The following is a 19,371-nucleotide window of genomic DNA, read 5'->3' on the forward strand; positions in this document are numbered from 1 at the left end:
GACGAGCATGCCGGAATGCAAAAGCAAGTTTTAATTCTGGATATCCAATATAAGCCTAGCCAGGGACTTCGTCTAATATATCCAACACAGTGGAGGCTGGAGGAAGTGCCCACCTGTGTGCAAGCTCAGTTTTTAAAGGCAAAAGTCACAAGGTTACAACATTTAGGGGTGCTAGTATTGTTCTGATTGGCTCGCTTCTAGGGGCTTTCTAGAAATCATAGCTTAATCTTACTTCTTAGGGAGTGGTTACCCACCACCATTTCTCATTGGCTGCCCACAGGTGAAGACATTTCTGTGGTCAGTTACCCTGGAAACCAGGGAGAGGACATTTCATAGTCTGGCAGTCATTACCTCGTGAGTACCTTGTGACTCTGTACTTTTACACTTCCTGGTTTCTAGAATCTGAACTGACTGGTTTTAGCAACTCGTGGCCTGTACCTAAAAGGAGAAATCTCAGGCCTTAGTATTAGGGTGAAAGCATTTTGGTCTTATTTCTAAGATGGCTCATTTTGGTCTCACACTTTCTAATTTGTATCCCCTTGCATCTCCTTCTTATTGCTCTAGCTAAGACTTCAAGGACTATATTGAATAGGTATGGAGAGAGTGGACAACCTTCTCCTGTCCCTGATTATAGTGGAATTGCTTTGAGTTTTGCTCTGTTCAGTTGATGTTGGGTATGTTTTCTGTAAGTAGTCTTCATTATGTTGAGGTCTGCCCCTTCTACTCCTAATCTTTCAAGGTTTTTGTTTTGTTTTTAATCATGAAGTGGTGTTAGATTTTGTCAAAGGCCCTTTCAGCATCTAATTTCAGCATCATGATCATATGGCTTTGTCTTTCAGTTTGTTTATATGGTGGATTACATGTATTGGATTATATATATTGAACCATCCCTGCATCTCTGAGATGAAGCCTATTGATCATAGTATATGATTTCCTTGATGTGTTTTTGGATTCAGTTTGCAAGTACTTTATTGAGAATTTTTGCATCTATGTTCATAAAAGAGTTGGTCTGTAATCCTCTTTCTTTTTTGAGTCTTTATGTGGTTTAGGTATCAGGGGCACTGTGACGTTGTAAAAAGAATTGGACAATGTTCTTTCTGTTTCTCTTTTGTGGAATAATTTGAGGAATAATGAGATTAACTCTTCTTAGAAAGTCTGATAGAATTCTGCATGAAAACTGTGTGGCCCTGAGCTTTTTTGATTGGTAGACTTTTAATTATTGCTTCTGTTTCACTAAGACTTATAGATCTGTTTAAATTGCTTATCTGCTCTTGATTTAACTTTGATAAGAGATATGTATTGAGAAAATTATCCCTTTCTTTTAGATTTTTCCAGTTTGGTGGATTATAGGTTTTTAAGTATGTATTTATGATTCTTTGGATTGCCTTGGTATCTGTTATTATGTCCCGCTTTTCATCTCTAATTTTGTTAATTTGGATCTTCTCTCTCTGCCTTGTAGTTAATTTGTCTTTTGATTCAAAGAACCGACTCTTTACTCCATTGATTCTTTGTATTGTTTAGTTTCCGTTTTATTGATTTCTATTCTTGATTTGATCATTTCTTGCCATCTATTCCTTTTGCTGTGTGTGATTTTTCCTTTTGTGATAGAACTTTCAGGTGTGTGGTTAAATTGCTAGGATGAGATTGCTCCAATTCTTTTTAAAATTTTTTAAAATTGTAGGCATTTTATGCTATGGTCTTCGCTTCATAGACCTGCCCTTATTGTATCCCATAAGCTTGGATATGTTGTGTATTCATTTTGATTCAATTCTAGTATTTCTTTTTTTGGGGGGGGGGGTCAAGACAAGGTTTCTCTGTATAGTTTTCGTACCTGTCCTGGATCTCGCTCTGTAGACCAGGCTGGCCTCAAACTCACAGAGATCCTCCTGGCTCTCCTCCCAAGTGCTGAGATTAAAGGTGTGTGCCACCGCCACCTAGCCCAAATCTAGGATTTCTTTAATTTCTGTCTTGACCCCCCACCCCCTTTCTTTTCATTCACTAGTGAGTTGTTCAGTGTCCATGAGTTTGTAGGCTTTCTCTTGTTTCTCTTGTTGAGATCCAGCTTTAATCCATGGTGGTCTGATAGGATACAGGGTTCTGGGAAAAATGTGTTCCTAGGCATTGGGAGCTGACACTTAGCCATGGGGGTGGACTAGGAGTGGAGGAAGTTTAGGGGTCCACACAAAGAAGGAAAGCATGTGTTCCACCAGGATCTGCTTAGTCCCCTGGGAATGGGGGCAGAGAGTGAGGAGAGGCCACACCAGGTCATCTGCTGCAGGTCTGGGGATGAGACTGGGGGATTGGAGTTGGAGGAGAAGAGGGAGAGTGGAGAAGATCAGAAGCTTGCCTACTCACTTTGCTGGCTTGCTGGTCTGGAAGTATTGACTGACGGTTCCCAGTGAATTGCTGCTGGAGTTGGGGACTGGGATAACAGGATAGGTGGGGAGAAGATATGTGTGGCCAGCTGGAGATGAGGCCAGAGAGGAGGGGGGGGGATGCCACAGCCTGTGGTCTCTTACAGTTAGGGGTTTGAGACTGGGGGACTAGATTCAGAGGAGTGGAGGAAGAGGTAAAAATCTGCAGGAGGCTACCTGCCTCCCTGGCTGGAATGGCCTGAGGGTTCTCAGGGAATTCCTGGTGCAGTTAGGAGCTGGATGGAGCATTGATGGGGAAGAAGGAAGCTTGTAGGGAAAGATCTTAGTGATCTGCTTGAGGTGGGGACAGAGAGGGAGGGAAGGCCGTGGTATGTGATCTGCTACCGAGCTGGAGATGAGTGAGCCCAGGGGATTGGATTTGGAGAAGAGAAGGGAGATGTGAAAATCTGCAGTTATAGACCAATGTCTTGAAAGTACTTAACTTTAATTTTTTAAATTTATTTTTAATGTTTTGAGGGATAGTCAAATAACCTGTATTTACAGTCTAGCCTAAAACTTACAGTCCTCTTGCCTCAGTCTCCCTTGTGTTGGAATTTTGGGTGTGCATATGCCACCTAGCCTCATTTTAAATTTCATTCCTCATGAGTTTTAACTTTGCCATAGTTTGGATCGTAAATGTTTCCTGAGTGCTCTGGCATTAAAGATATGGTCCTAGCACAACAGTCTTGGGAGGTGGGAGAGCCCTGGAGAGGAGACTCAATGGCAGGTGTTTAGGTCATTGGGAGCATGCATTCGAAGGGGCCTCTTCCCCTCCTGGCCACGGGGCAAGCAGTTTTGTTCCTCTACCTTGTGCTGTTTTGGCCAAGATCTAGAAGGAAAACCTTGGGCCCCAAATAAGCCGTTCCTCTTTTTAAGTCAGTTATTCATGGTATTGATTATGTAAATTCACTTAACACAAGCACTGTACCCCAGCCTAGCTGTTCCTTTCAAACAGTATTCTAGATTGTAAATCTTACTGCTGGGTTCCTCACCATGTTTAATGTACCTGGAATTGCGCCTGTCTGCCCCTCCTTCTGAGTCTTTCATTTGGGTTTGCTGGAAGCCTGATTGTCAGCCCCCATGCCTGATCAAGTCAGTAGTTCAGCCATGGTAGCTACAATAAGGCAGTACAGACCAATGTACACCCCTGCCCTGATTTTTCTATGGCAATTTGTCTACGAGCTTTGCATTTAAAACCCCATATAAAGGTTTGAGGTGGGCACTTGTAATATCCATCTTACAGATGAAGCATCTGAAATACAGAGACCAAAAAATAATTGACGAGTGTCATGTTGTCAGCACATTGTCATCCGAGGTTTGAGTGGAGATGCACAGACATGAAGGATGATCACAGCATTCTTCTATTGTACTCATTGGCACGCTGACGGCCTTCCTCTCATTTCCCAGCTACTCAGAAAAGTGTGTTGGAGAGAAGGGTATGAACCTACTAACATTAAAGTATTAACTTTGGGTATGGCCTAAGTCATAAGTAACCTTTGATCTTTTCATTCATCATTCCTGACAAATCACTAGTCCCCTGCACGTGCCTCAGGGTTCATGGTCCCATCCAAGTGTAAGCCTGTGTGATGCTGTCCTCTATAGAGTGACTGCACTGCTCTCTCAGAAAAGAGAGGTTGGAGCTCTTGACTTTGCAGTTCTAGCTCTTCCTTAGTTTCTTAGCATGTGCAGAAAAAGTGGAGCTTCCTTCACAAGGCGCATGAAGCTCCTAACGATCTGTCCCTGCGTGTCTCTCTAACTCTGTCCCTTGCTCACCTGTTTTCCCCAGTCCTTGCTTTTGCTCTCTGGATATTTCTCCCTTGTTCTGGAATCTCCACCCTGTTCACATAGATTCCCATAATTACCACTGCTTCAGTTGAACCCACCTGTTAACTGTTGCCTCTCTCTTGGGTCAGTGGGTTGTTACATCACTACACCATTAGACTTGTAGGGGCAGTTTCTTCATCTTACTATTGTTTTTAAGGATGCTAAGTCAGTGTTTATGAATGATTAAGTACCTTGAAGGTGATATTTAGAAGAGTCTTTCTACTCCTACAGCTACTCAGATGCAAGAAGAATGGACAAATTATCCTGGGTTGATTGTGACTTTCGTCATATGCCGAAGTTGTCACCCCTGTTACCTCCAAATGTGACTACAATTAGGAAGAATTTAAGTTAGAACTAGTCTTTTTGAGTAGGCCTGTACCCTGTATGACCGGTGTCCTTGGAGAAAGGAGGTGTGGATCTCCAGAGACACCAGCAGTACTCACACAGAGGAAACACCAGGTGACCCCAGTGCTGGAGGCAGCAGGGCTCAAGCCAAGGAGAGATGGGTGCAACAAACCCTTAAATTTGGACTTTAAGTCACCAGGCCTGTAAGAAATGTCTCTTATTTTAGCTGTGACGGTTGGAATATGTGATGTTCTTGTATGTTTTGAATTATTGGTTCCATGACTGTGGAACTGTCTGAGGAGGTTCTAAAGCTCTGGGTGGTCAGACCTGGCTGGAGTGAGTTGGTCACTAAGGTGGGTTCTTGGGAGGTGTCTTGTCCTGGCCACTTGCTGACATGCTCCCCTTCCTGGTCAGCCATGAACTCATCAGCTCTCCTTTGCTGCTTCCATCTGCTGCCCTGCTGTTTTGCCTCAGTACCCTCGGGCCAGGTCAGAAACCATATTTTGGTAAAAATAAAGCCTGCCTTCCTTAAGGTGTTTCTGTCAGGTATTTTTGGTCATGGTAATGAAAGGCTAACTATTACCCATGTCTCCTAGTCTGTAGTTCTTTGTTATGGCAGCCTGAGCAGACTAATAAACACAGAGGCTTATGAGACAATCAAAAAACTATGTGATATGGGGGTGAAGGCAGGAGGATCATGAGTTGAAGGCCAGTCTTGGCAACATAGCAAGTTCCAGGCCAGCCTGGGATACAGAGTGAAACTTTGTTGTGTACATGGGTGTGTGTCCATACACAAACACACACACACACACACACACACACACATACACACACACCAAACAAATAAAAAAAAACATATGCAATAGCCAGTGGCGGGGGGTGGGGGGGTATGTTGACTACATATGTGTGCTCTCTGTGCTGGTATAAAAGAGGGACCTGCAGTTATTAGGTCCTTAGAGCAATGTATTCCACATGGAGTGTACATAATGTGAGAGAAACTCTAATTTATAAGGACATGTTTGGCAAGAACTAGAGCAGAGAATTTTCTACTTACCTGGAACTAACCATGAACTGAGTAGTTTTGCATTTCCTGAACACTCCTTTGGCATTGTATTGTCTTTTGAAGTAGTCACAAATCATCTGTCCAGGGCAGTCATTCTCTAGAGTGGTTGGTTGGTGACTATATATTTATTTTTATATGATATTTGACTTCTTTATATTATTATGTCGAGGAGGTTTCTGAAACACTTTGTTCAATGATTACCCAGAATTCTTCATATGAGAGAACATATGCTTTTTGTCATAATCATGGTTTTTGCCTTCTTTTAGTCATACTCAGCCAATTGCCCTGACCAGTCAAAGGGTATTGCCTATTGATAGTCTCATATTTCAAAGTGAAGTTGTGAGAGGGAATGATAGGCAGGGGTTGGGTGAACAGAAGAGTGAGCAGAGAAACAAACAGGTACTTTCTAACATTGACTCTGCCCAGTCCCTCTACCACACATTGGTTTGAATTCCAGCTGTAACCCTTGCTGGCTCTGGGACTGTTGAGCATGGGCAAGGCCTTCCTTAGCCTTGTTTGTCTTAACTATAAAGCACCTCCTTCTTATGCACTTTCCTTTGAGCCCTGAGCTTCGACATAGAAAGTGTCTGGGTTGGACTCTGGTTCATTCATTTAAAATGCATGTACCTCAATCTTGAATTTCAGATAGTCATTTAAAGCAAGAATCTTTTTTTTTTTTTCTTTTTGTCTGCTCAATGAGTGATACTGTAGAGGACACAGTTGGGCATGATCATGTAATAGGGGCACAGGCACAGATCTTTCTAAGCAAGCCTTAGAGAACTTGCAGTGAAATGGTGCCAGGCATTGTGCTTAACAAGACCTCTATATCCTCTGCCCTGGGGACTTACGTTAGGGTTTCTATTATTGCAATGAAACACCATGACCAAAAAGCAAGTTGGTGAGGAAAAGGTCTATTTGGCTTACACTTCCACACCATAGTCCATCACTGAAGGAAGCCAGGACAGGAACTCAGACGGCAGGAACCTGGAGGCAGGAGCTGATGCAAAGGCCATGGAGGAGTGCTGCTTACTGGCTTGCTCCCCGTGGCTTGCACCGTCTTCTTTCTTATAGAACCCAGGACCACCAACCCAAGGGATGGCACCAACCACAATGGGCTGGGCTCTCTACCATCAATCATCAATTATTAAGAAAATTCCTTACAGCTGGGTCTATGGAGTCATTTTCAGAATTGAGATTTCCTACTTTCAGATAATCCTAGCTTGTATCAACTTACATGAAACTATCCAGGCCAGATAGTCATCAAACGAGTTGTGAACTGTAGTGAGTGTTAGGAAGCAAATGAGTGCTGAGGAAAGGAATGAGGACCAACCTTCAGTGGTCAGGTCACCTTCTGAAGAGGCAACAGTGAAAGAGTTAAGTTTGATCAGAAAACTGAGGACATAAAGTTCAGAAGCAAGGAAGACCAAGGTGAACTTAGATAATGAACTCAAACCAAGTGTCATCTGATGGAAAGTGATTTACAAGATGATTCTCTGGACTGTCCTTGTAATGATCTTGAATGACATTGTATTTTAAGGAACAATTTAAAATTTAAACCATGGCTCTGACCACTTTATGGAGTGTAGCTTTGTGAACCCCAGGCTTTTCCATAGACTGTTCTAAATGATGTCAGGTAAGAGACTTGGCCCTTGAATGCTCTTCCTTCACAGTTTGTAACTTCAAACCAAACAAAAAAGTTTCTTTAGCTCTCCATATGCTCAATATTAACTAAATAGAAATAACATATAAAATGTCACATGGAAAGAATTGGTTCACTGTTTGAAGTTGTTATTTTGGTCAAAGCAAAGATTCATATCCTGTCAAAGTGCTGAGAATCAGGAACTGCTGAGTGCAGTTCTAAATGGGACATCTTTAATCACCCACTCAGAGGCCCAGGGAACATTGCTGAAGAGGGGGTGGAAAGAACGTAAGAGCCAGAGGGTGGGGAGGAGTCCTTTACAAAGTGCCATCTTCTAGAAATGACATGTCCATTGTAGTCATGAACACAGCAGCGGTGACCACCCACACAAGACTTGTATACACACACACAAATGCACATACACACACACACACACACACACACAACATGAAACGATGCTAAGAAGAAGACAGGGTCAACAGGAGGAGGTAGTGATATAAGAAGGTAGTGGGGGAGGTAAAAAAATTCTTTTTTCTGATGTAGATGTTAAGGTGGTGATGATCAGGAATGTCAGGATGATCAGCTTTGGAAAGTACTAGTAGCCAGCTGGGATTTGGGGGTTGGCAAGGCTGTGGAAACCAGTTGCAACCAGAAAAGTTAGTTGTAAGTGCTAATGGTTGGACCCAAGCCTAAATTTGACTCATTCACGCTTGGGGTTATTTTTTTCCCTGTAAATAAACTGAGCTTCAGAGACACCTTCACACAGTGAAGAAGATTTTCTAATTGTTGATTGTTTTCCTCTCGAGTAGAGTATGATAGTACTTTCTGTTTTTGTTAATTGTTACCGTGACAGTATTTCATATTTTTAACCTGAAGCAGTTGGCTTTCCAAAAATACTGGAAACAAATTCATGATGTAATGATGTAATCATTCTCACCCACATCCAAAATTGTGGTAGAACTCCATTTTCACTGTGCTATTTATAGCAGTGCTTTTTTATGTTAGGATTCATAAATTATCAAAGTAAATCCATGAGAGGTGTGGTAGACTCTTTTCCCTTGAGTCATATACAAAGTATGCATTCATATTTCCTATGCCTTACTGTTAAAAGTTTTAGACTGTATTAGTGGAGGATGCCTTTGTATTCTGCTTGAATATGGATCACCACTAAAGAATAAGGCAATGTCTGTTTATATCAGTATATTAGTGACTTTTACATAGTTTTAACCAAAACACCTGTGAGAATCACTTACAGGAAGAAACCTTATCTGGCTCATAGTTGCTGAGGGTTATTGTCCTAGGTGCCCTGCCCCGTCCTGCAGCTTTAGGTCCCACGTGATTGGACAGAACATTATGGTGGGAAGGGAAGGGATGATCAAGACTAGAATAAGGGTGAGAGGTTAGGGACCAGACTATAACCCTCAAAAGCATGTCTCCCTGCTCCCAGTGACCTACTTCCCCTACCTAAGCCCCACCTCCTAAAGGTTCCATAGCCTCCTGCAGAGCCCTGCCAGCTGGAGGCCAGGTGTCATCAAAGAAGCCTATGGGCAGAGTTTCATATTCAGATCATGATAATTTGTAGATGCTTATTGCCTTTGGTCACACAGGAAACAAAAGGATATAGTTGTCTCTGTGAGTAGAAAGTTAAAGTTCCATTTGAACCCCTACAGTTTACTCTGCTGTAGTGTGTAGTTTTTGCTTTCATTATGTTTAGAAGTAGGATCTCTGTCTGTGCATGTGTGTTTATGCACATGGGGCATATAGCAGAATTCTATCGCTGCCCCTTTTTTAGATATTCTTATTAATACTAATAAGTGAATAATCAGTGAAAATAAGTTTAATCAACACTCATTAAAATGGATTGTTAATATGTAGCCTAAAAAACATTATTTTTTCTTTGCTTGTGAAATTTGAAATTCATTGAAAATTAAGTTACAGTTATTACAGTCTTACCTGTGGACTTTGCAATTGTGTCACTCACCATTGTTAATTATCTGAGCACATATTCTATGTGACACAGTGTCCACACCCTCATCACCCACAGCCTCTGCTGAGAATATAGCACATAGCACCAAGGTAATAAAAATATAAGCTCTCAAGCATGAAGCAAAGCTGAAACAAGCCATTTTTACATATAACTTAAGTTTAGGTTCTGTGTAGGTGGTTGATCCCTGACTTAACCTTTAATAAAATTGGATTCAAGGGTATTTATATATAAATAAAAAATAAAGTTAATTTCATTCTCTGCTTCCTTATGAGACAGCACCTTGTGCTGCGTTACAGCGGCACTCCAACTTCAGCCTTCATCTTATTGGCTGAAGCACAGTCCGGCTTCTTCCTAGGAAAGTGTTTATGAGGCCAGACATGGAAAAAGTAAGTTTTTGCCTTTGGGAACATTATTGAGGTGATTATTGTTCAGATTAAGGGATCATATTCAAGGCTGTTGCATTATTCTGTATTTGTTTGGCATTTTATCTCCTCTGATGTTATCTAGTAAATTATTTCCCCCTTTTACATAGTTTGGAAATTAAATTTGTTAGCATCCCTATGTTATAGGGTTCTGCCACTGCACACAATTGTGGAACCGTAGCCTTGAAGCAATGTGGTAGTTAGTACTTGTCTGTGCAGGGGGCTGCAAATCAAAGGTCAGAGTATGGCTTTAGATACTTGGGAGTCTTCTGGGTTCTGTTAGTCATGTCTGACCACTGCCTCCTGTTGGTTCTCAGGTCTTTGTTAGAGATAAGGACCACTGAGGAAGTATGTCCACCCTACTTCTGGGTTCTGTTAGTCATGTCTGACCACTGCCTCCTGTTGGTTCTCAGATCTTTGTTAGAGATAAGGACCACTAAGGAAGTAGGTCCATCCTACTTCTGGGTTCTGTTAGTCATGTCTGACCACTGCCTCCTGTTGGTTCTCAGATCTTTGTTAGAGATAAGAACCACTGAGGACTGAGGTTCATCATAAGAAAGGAACATTCAAAACTGCCACACACACATTCAGGGTCTCTCAGAGGCTTAAAATCATTGCCAAGTGTTGAGTCATATTTCTCTGCAATATTATAGAGGTTTCCATTTGAAAAATAAATGGATTAAGATAGAATACCCCAGCATGCAGGCGTTTCAGACTTCCCCTAGAATACCACAGTCCTGCGATGCTGTATTTACCACCCACACCCTACCCTGAGAGACTTCCCTGCCTTGCTTTCCCTAGACTCAAACCTAGCTCCCTCTTGTCTTTCCCTGCTAATGAAAAGTCGCCCGAGATGTATCTAAGTCTCTTAGCTCTGTGTGTTGATTTTGATAAGTGGGACCCCACCCCCAATGAAATTGTATTATTTTAAAGGTACTATTTTATTCAACTTACAATTACATGAGACATGATTCATTTAAAAGCATACACATGGTCAGATTACATGAAAGTATCATATCTCTGTGTGTGACTGTTGCATCGGGAATCATTTGTCCATATGAATGTGGCCTGGTAAAAATAGTCAATATTCTGCCCTGTTAATAAAATTGTGTCTGTCATGCTCCTGGAAGCTGTTCATGGATTTCATGGAATCCCTGTCAAGTCCCAACAATACCTCTCTCTTAGAGAAATAAAAGAGAAATCCTGAAATTCACATGAAATGCCAGTGGCCCCAAATGGTCAAAAGAATCCAGAAAAAGAACATATCTAGCTGACTTATACTTTATAAACTTAAAACATGTATGAAGTTACAGTAATTAAAATAGAGAAGGAAGGGCTGAGGTGTGATTCAGGGACACAGCTCTTGGCTAGTGTGAACAAGGCCCTTGGATCTAGCCCTAGTGAAAAAATAAAATAAAATAGAGGGACTATCATAATTTTAGATACAGACTAGTGGGATAGAGAACCCTTACATAAACTCTTATGTACGTGGTCAAATGGTTTCTCCTTATATTATTAACTCACTAATTATTCAAATTGAAGATTGCACTGTGGCATTTCCATACATGTGTGGGTCGTGTTTGGATAATCCCCAGTCTTCCGTGACCTTCTCTTGTCTTCCTTGTGCTCTCTCTTCCTGCGGGGACCTTCTCCTCTGAGAGTCTTTCTACTTTTGAGTAAACATTTTGTCATCCCCCCAACACACACACACACACACACACACACACACGCACGCACGCACGCACGCACGCACGCACGCACGCACGCACACGCGCAAAAGAATGTGAAATACTTGCTTTCCTATGTCTAGTATATTTCTTTTAGTGGCATAATCTCCAGTCCGATTTCATTCTTTCTGGCTGAATACTACTCCCTATATGTAACATACGTTTATGATGTATATTATTTTATCAATTTGGCAGTTGACAGTCTGATTTTAGAAGCTGGGATATTGAGACAAATGTCACCAAAAGCGTGGCTTGCACACCCCTCTTGTGTGTAGTGGCTTTATTTCCTTCAGGTGTGTACCCAGCTGTATCTTATGCACAACTATATTATATGGTCGATCTATTTTTTTTTTTTTTGAGGAAGTTCCGTAAGATTTTTCATGGTGGATGTTAGTCATGTGCCTTCTTACACACAGTGCATAAGGCCCCTGTTCTCTCTTTCCAGTATTGGAAGCTATGAACAGGATTCAACCTCTTATCGTTTCTCGGCCTTTTGGCTAAGAGCAAGTGTAGTATCTGTTCTTATCAGTTAGGATTCAACCTCTTTACTCACCACTGTAATGCAAATCAAAAACTACATTGCAATTCCATCTCACTATAGTCATAGCTCTTGTCAAAAAAAAGAAAGAAAGAAAGAAACAAGTGCTGCTTGAAGGATTTTTTTTTTTTTCAACACAGGGGTTCTCTGTGTAACAGCTCTGGTTGTCCTGGATCTCACTTTGTAGAACAGGCTGGCCTTGAACTTACAGAGATCCACCTGCCTCTGCCTCCTGGCATTAAGTTTGCACCACCACACCTGGCTAGGATTTTTTTTTAAATGAGGCTACCAAGATTGTCCAATAAAGGAAAGTCAACTCTTTCCAGAAATGATGCTGTCAAGATTGTATGTCCACGTGCAAAAGAAAGGGACTCGAACTCTTAACTGAAGAACACATGCAAACAGCAAAATGGATCAAAGGTGGAAAGGAAGACCTGTGTCTTAGGGTTTCTATTGCTTCAATGAAACACCATGAAAAAAAAGCAGCTTGGGGAAGAGAGGGTTTATTCAGCTTACTTTTCTACATCAGAGTTTATCATTAAAAGAAGTCAGGACAGGAACCCAAGCAGGGCAGGAATCTGGAGGCAGGAGCTGATGCAGTGGCCATGAAGGAGTGCTGCTTACTGAGCTGAGGAGCTCCAGAGTGGCCTGGGGAGCATGACAAGACTCTGAGGAAAGAGAAAGAGGAAGGAAAGAGAGGACAGTGAAAAGGTACCCTGCAGAGGAGGAAGAAAGGACAGTGAAAAGGTGCCCTGTAGAGGAAGGGAAGAGAGGACAGTTAAAGGTACCCTGCAGAATGTGCGAAAATACTTGTAACTGATATATCCCCAAATCCCTAAAAAATATAGAAACATGTAGTACTCATGACCCCATCATTGAAAAATAACCAATTAGTATCTTAAATGTATTTAATTCTGTTTTTGTCTATCTGTATGCATATATATATTTGCATATATATTTTATATGTGTATATTCTGTTCTTTATTTCTACTACATCTATTTGTATAGTCTTGTAGTCATTAAGATTGTTTTCTAAGTTTTGCAGCCTACTTTTCAGCCTTCAATATTATATCATGACCATGAGCCCATGCCATTAAATTTTATTTGGAAATGCTTTAAATCCTGTGACTCCATATTATGTCATCTATGAGTGTTTCAAAATTTATTAACCAAGTCTTAGGCATTAAGCTGTGTCTAGTTGTCCAGGTTTAAACCGTTCTGATAGAGTGCATATGGTTCAAAAGGCTAAATGTGTCCTGTGGGCTGTTGGTACTATTTTGGAAGATTCTGGAAGCTGGGAGATAAAGTCAAGCTGGAGGTAGTGGATCGCTGAAGGTGGATCCCTGGCTGATTCCTGTCTTGCTGTCTGTTTCTTTTCCTGTCATGGTGTGGACGGACATGTTTTAAAGGCCTTCCCCATTAGAACCAATTGAATCCTCTTGAGACCACAAACCCAAACCCATCCTTCCTCCTTGGAGGTGCTTCTGTCAGGTCCTGTGGTTGTAGCTCCTCAGAAGTAAAGGCTAGAGGACATTCTAGAGAAAGACAAATAGTTTCTATTGCTTTTGTCAGAAAGCAGCTAAGTGACAGTCATAAACACTAATTCCTGCTGGTAATGGTTTACTGAGGATGCCTGAGGTTGTATACTAACTTGGTGTTAAACTAACTGTAAAAGTTTCCATCATTAAGGAAGAAGTCCTGTGTATTTAAGTTAAACGGATGTGGTGAAAATGGGTTGGTGACAGCCACACCAATTCTGTTAGAAGTGGTTATACAGAAACTTATTATTCAAATGTGAATTTTTATTAGCTTACATTGCTTTAATAAATGACTTCTCCGCAGGTTTCCACATTACCAGAGACTTTTTCAGGATTGGCATTTCTGGTTTCTCAAGAGGTTGGAAGGAAGCCTTCAGTAGCCCCAAGAGCACGGGAATTTGATGGGAGGGAGGATCATGGTGAATAAGACAAGCCATGGCCAGTGCTCTTGGGGAAGCCGCTCAATAAGATGTAACAGACCCCTCTTGACTAGCAATCTCTCAGTCTTCAATGAAACAAAATGTAATCCTTGTTTCTAAACTGCATTACAACCTTACTTTATTTTGAGACGGGGTCTTATTATCTAACCTAGGTGGGCCTCGAACTCCCTTTGTAGCCCAAGACAGGTCTTCTTGCCTCTGCCTCCTAAGTGCTGAGATTACAGACATGCACGCACAACCTTATCCCTATTCTTGATCACCAGTCTTTAAGAGTCTTATGAGCAGGACCCTACCCTCGGTAGAATGGCGGCTTGCAGAGTTTACATGTCAGTCACTCAGGGGAATTCTCAGAATTAGGTAAATTTTTGTCAAATGCACTTAAAATAGTCTGAAATCATGTTTTATAGTCCTATGATGCTTTCCCTTCTGTAGAACCAGCTCATGGACATCCTTGACATTCATCCACAATGCTATCCATTGATGATTATCCTCACTTGGTGGACAGGGAAACTGAAGCTCCACAGAGCACAGGATTTGCCCAGTCTCCTAGTCTCTAAGTCAGTGAGTGGTGTGTGTCTAATAGAATCTAGGACCACTGAGCTTTTTTCTATAAGATCTGACATTGTGTGAACAATACAAGAGAAATCTGGCAAGCAAAAATTGTATTGCCTCCAATGTTTAGAAGAATGATAGGAAGGTCCTAAATAAATGCCAGGTTTAGAACATGAATTATTTATTAACGGCCATATCCACTTGCAAAATGAAGCCACAGTGGTGGTGTGCATTGGGGATGCTCACTGCTCTGTTGCTAGGTAATCATATCTGCAAGTGAGCAAGAGCTCTTCCTGTCCCATATTACTCTGGGCCACAGATATAAAATGGCCAAGAAGAGTGTGAGATGGAAACAATATAAAATGTGATTTTTCTTTATTGGGAAAGGCTTCTGGACCTATTTGCACCAGCATGCACATAAATCAGGAGCTGCTTTTGTTGGTCCATTTGATGGCAGGGTGGGAGGGATGGGGTGATCTTGTTTTTGTTTCGTAATCTTTTAAAATTTAAATTATACCCTTTCCCTGCACTAGCTGGGAAGAACAACTGTTTATTTTAGCATGCATGATAACGCATCCATGCATTGCATGCCTGAAATGAACAGAATACCTATTTTCAAAACAGGTTGCCCCTGCCCAAGAAAGGCTAAACAGACAATTGGCAGAATGATGGTGTGGCCTTGCATTCCCTGCAGAATAAATTGGGGAGCTGTCAGGAGACATCCTGCCTTGCTTTGATTGCACTGATGATGCACAGAAAGAGAGGCAACCTCAGACCCAGATTCTCAATCCATTTAGAGCCTGATAGACCGTCATCTGTAACAGACTGAATGGGCCGCTAGTGTGGTGGTCACAGTGCTGGGAAGATGCCCTCTTCAATACCGTGCACTATGTATTTTGAATTTGTTTTTGACAAATTTTCTTTCAATGTCTTTCATCTCTTCATCTTTAATCTTTTTTAAATTATGAAAATTAGCCACACTTACTACAACATTACATTCTTGAAAGGGAAAATATGTTATTCCTTTTTCTGCTGGTTCACATCTGTGTCTCACCTTAATTTTTCCTGTTTGAGGAAACCAATATTAATATCTTGTGATGTATCTCTTTCTTCTTTTTATTTTGCACATAAAATTTAATTATATGCATCTCATGAGATTATTTTTCTTCTGCCTTTTGTTTAAAAAATGATCATAAGAATACCAATACTTTTTAAAAATTATAATGTGGACCTCTTTCCAGGCCAGTCCATACAGATGTCTATTTTAATGGCTAATCACATTTAACAATATCACTATTGTCTTATCACCTGATAGTGAGCATTCTAGTCCCTGGGATTACTATGGCAAATATTTACTGTTGCAGCATGGGTACCATCTTTTAAGCTTTATTATTTTTCATTCAGTAAAAAAGAACTGAAAACAGAGGACCTTTTCATAGTCAGCCAGCTATAATCACACATTTCTATAATTACCAGGGTTGCACATTGTGATGAAAATTACAGAGATTCATATGTATGGTCTCTGTGTGGGGCAGCTGTAAACACAGCTCTTATTTGTGTTGTCATTCATTGTTTGCCATTAGACTCCTTGTGGGAATTCAGTGCCGAGCAGGGGGGATTTTCCAACCACCAAGATGTCTCATCTGAGTTCCTTCATGAGCATCAGTTACCTGGGCGTGGGCAGACTTGGGAGCTGAATGATGGAATCCCTAGTCAGCCATGGTTTCCTGGTTTAGCCTTGTTAGACCATGGTCTTAGATTTTTATGAGTGAGGGAGAACCTGGCTTTCAGAGTACATTAATTTAAATGCTCTCTGTGGCATCATTGTGAAATTGAGGAGGGAGGAAATGCCATTTTGATGACGTGAAAAATTTACCCCGCTCTCCCCCCTCGCCTTGCTTGCTATGTGATAAATGGTGCTCCTGGCCACATGTGTCAGGATCTTGAGTTCTCAGGAAGAATTTTCACAGTGTGATTACGGGAAACAACCAATTTCCATAAGTGAAAATGAGCATGCTTATTAATGGGGCCTTGGCTGCCTATTGCATTCAATCACGTTTATAACCAGCAAGGCGAATGATTGTATTGCATGATTTAGAGTTTACACAATTACCACCGCACAGCCACGCTGGCTGTCCTAGGAGCTGGGAAGGAAGCATATGTGGTCCTTTTGCAGGTAATAAAATGGAAAATCCAATTTGCAATTGCAGAATAAGCCTCTGAGTGATAGATGATCTTCGTAGCAGCATTGGTCAGAGGGTCACTGCTCATCAAGGTGCTGCCTGGCTTCCCCAGTGGCCTGCACCTCCCAGCTGAGGAGTGAGCAAAGTGAGTTTGTGTCTGCGAGCCAGCCAGCGTGTCTGTAGATACACGACGTTTGAGCCTATTAGATCCTCTTTGTCACAGTGCTTAATCCTGCTGCCTGGTCCTTGTTAGAACACCACCAGGGCACCACTCAGCCTTCTAATAAAGGGGCCGGGGAGGGCTCCTCGCTGGATGCACTGAAGCGTGCCGTGTGAGGGCGATTGCAGCCTGACTGACAGCAGGATGAGATGCTGCCTGCATGCTATTCCTTAAACGGGAACACACCCCAGACAGCTGACAGACGAGCCTCGCCAAGGCGATGGAAACTTGTTGCTAGGCCCATATGAGACAGGTGTCATCTTTTCTCACAGCCTAATGGCCCATCTTCACTCTAATTATATTAGCCCTCTTCTGAAATTGCTGCACGCCAAGCTGGTGCAGAGCGAGGGAAGAGAACCCAGAGTCAGATGGCTCACTGGGCGGATTGCAGGGATTGTGTTAACTACCAGTGGCACTGGGTTGAAAAACAAAAGATGCTCATCGCTTCACGCGGGGCTCCCATGATAATTCTGAGGAAACGTCGCCCTTTTAGAGTCGAGTGTGCTTTCCATCCTGGTCACAGGTAATTGATTCCTCCTTCACGGTTTTTTGTGGGCCGTCCGTGTGGTCTTCGCCATCCTTTCATCAAACAGGAAGCTGATGTTTTGTTTTTCTCCTCAGTGAACTTGAAGCATTCTTTTCTCTCAGCCGCCTCTGCCCCCAGTTCCTCTTGGGCTGCGAGGTACCTGTGTATTTCCTTCAGCAGCACTGTTTAATACTAAAATGAGCAAAAGATGAGGGCATAGGGTAACCCGGCTCTCCCTCTCCACCCCTCAGCACCGAGAGCAGAACAGCAGAATGGATTCACAGTGATGATGGAAAGGACGACGATGCTGATGAATAATATCCCATGGTCCTCTCTGCCTCCTCTCCCTCTCACACATCAGGTTATGACTCCTTTTCCCTGAAGGGAGCATGTCTAGCTCCCATTCAGCATCTCCTCTGTGCTCCAGTTAGCAGAAGTCATTAGCAATCCCCTGTGCCTCTCGCATCTCCACTGACAGCACTAAATAGAGACGTCACTGGGGACTGACAGATCTCCAGGGGGCTGTGGGCTTCAGACAGAAGGGTATGGCTGACCTTTCTTGGCATTATTTTCTTAGGTTTGTCTTCCAAGTGTGGCAGAGAGGGAGCATAGGGGTTTTTTGTGCATTATTTTCAGAAGCTTGCCATTAAAGACTGCAGGGTGTGTAAGAGGCTGTCCAGTAGTTAGCCAGAGGCTGCGCCCATGCTTTAATGTGTTGGTAGTTGGTTGGCAATAGACTGTAGATTCTTCTTTCCTGCAGAAATGTGCCCCTGGGTCTTAAGTTCAGGGATGCCACGTTGAAAATTTGTTTGTATCATACTTACTTTTTTTTTTTTTTTTTTGAGACGGACTCTGTATAGACCAGGCTAGCCTAGAACTCATAATCATCCTGCCCCAGTCTCTTTCCCTAGGATTATTGATATGAACCACCATGCCAGCTTGTCCTTATGTTTTCCGGTTACTGGGGCAAGCCTTAGAACTCAGCGGAAGGGGGCTCCTGATATAGTCCATAGAAAGAATCCAGCGCCCCCTTTCCTCACTGTCTTGGGACAATCAAATTTGAATTTTGAGTAACTGCCGCTGGCCTGTGGCATCTTCCCCAGTCCTTGCCGTGATCTGTGTGCTCTCACACTGACCAAAGGCCCTGACAATGCAGCACAGCCAAAAGTCCTTTGTGCTTCAAGCACAGTTTCCTTCTTTAGAATTCCCTGCTCCTCTTTGCAAAGCTATGAGGAGCTACCTCATATTCCCGCGGTCCCTGTCTAAACCACACACTCAGAGGAAGCCATTGCTGCCGCCTTAATTCATGCAATGTCATGGATGCTTGGTCTGCAGAATAGAATGGTACCAAGTGAAATTCAGCTGTATTTCTCAGCAGGGTAACCAGCATTAGGGTCAGAAAGGGAAGAGAGTTCCCACAGGATTCTCTCGGACTGGGGGACTCCCCTTTGTTTAGAAGTCAGTTTGTATCCTAATTCCATCAGTCTGAAGTATTTACCACCTCGACCCCTGCACTTCTGCGTTAGAATACAGATGCTTTTCCAGCGATCTCTGATACTTGTTTCATAACTGACTCCAGGCTGAGTGAGTAGGAAGAACTCAGATGCAGGAAGATAATATGTCAGCTTGGGTTACATCTCAGATGGGTGTGTTATAGAGTATGCCCTCCATCCTCAGCTTATTAGTGAATTGTTACTATAGTGACTATTACCTGGTACAGGGGACCTTCCATAGGTGGCCGTGCATCCTAAGGACAGGGATAGAGTGTATATTGTTCATGAAAGATACAACACAGAAGAAATGTGGACTTATCTTTAGAATTTTTTATTACCCTCATATTTAGGATAAGGGAACTCTGGAGAAAAAGTATTAGTGAGGGAGTGATATAGAAGATATGGCATAGGAATTTAAAACTGAGATCATAAGAAGAAACCAGAGGTACAGAAAAATGTC

At 42.2% G+C, this 19,371-nt stretch overlaps 1 protein-coding gene and 1 pseudogene across 1 annotated transcript in view; both read left to right on the forward strand.

Annotated features, from left to right (window-relative positions):
- Rsu1 (Ras suppressor protein 1) overlaps positions 1 to 19,371 on the forward strand; it is a 189,578-nt gene that overhangs the window by 85,590 nt on the left and 84,617 nt on the right. The gene's annotated exons all lie outside the window — the stretch shown is intronic.
- On the forward strand, positions 11,899 to 12,119 carry LOC121829934 (U2 spliceosomal RNA; annotated as a pseudogene).

The sequence above is a fragment of the Peromyscus maniculatus genome, chromosome 5, assembly GCF_049852395.1.
Source record: "Peromyscus maniculatus bairdii isolate BWxNUB_F1_BW_parent chromosome 5, HU_Pman_BW_mat_3.1, whole genome shotgun sequence".
NCBI classification, from domain to species: Eukaryota; Metazoa; Chordata; class Mammalia; order Rodentia; family Cricetidae; genus Peromyscus; species Peromyscus maniculatus.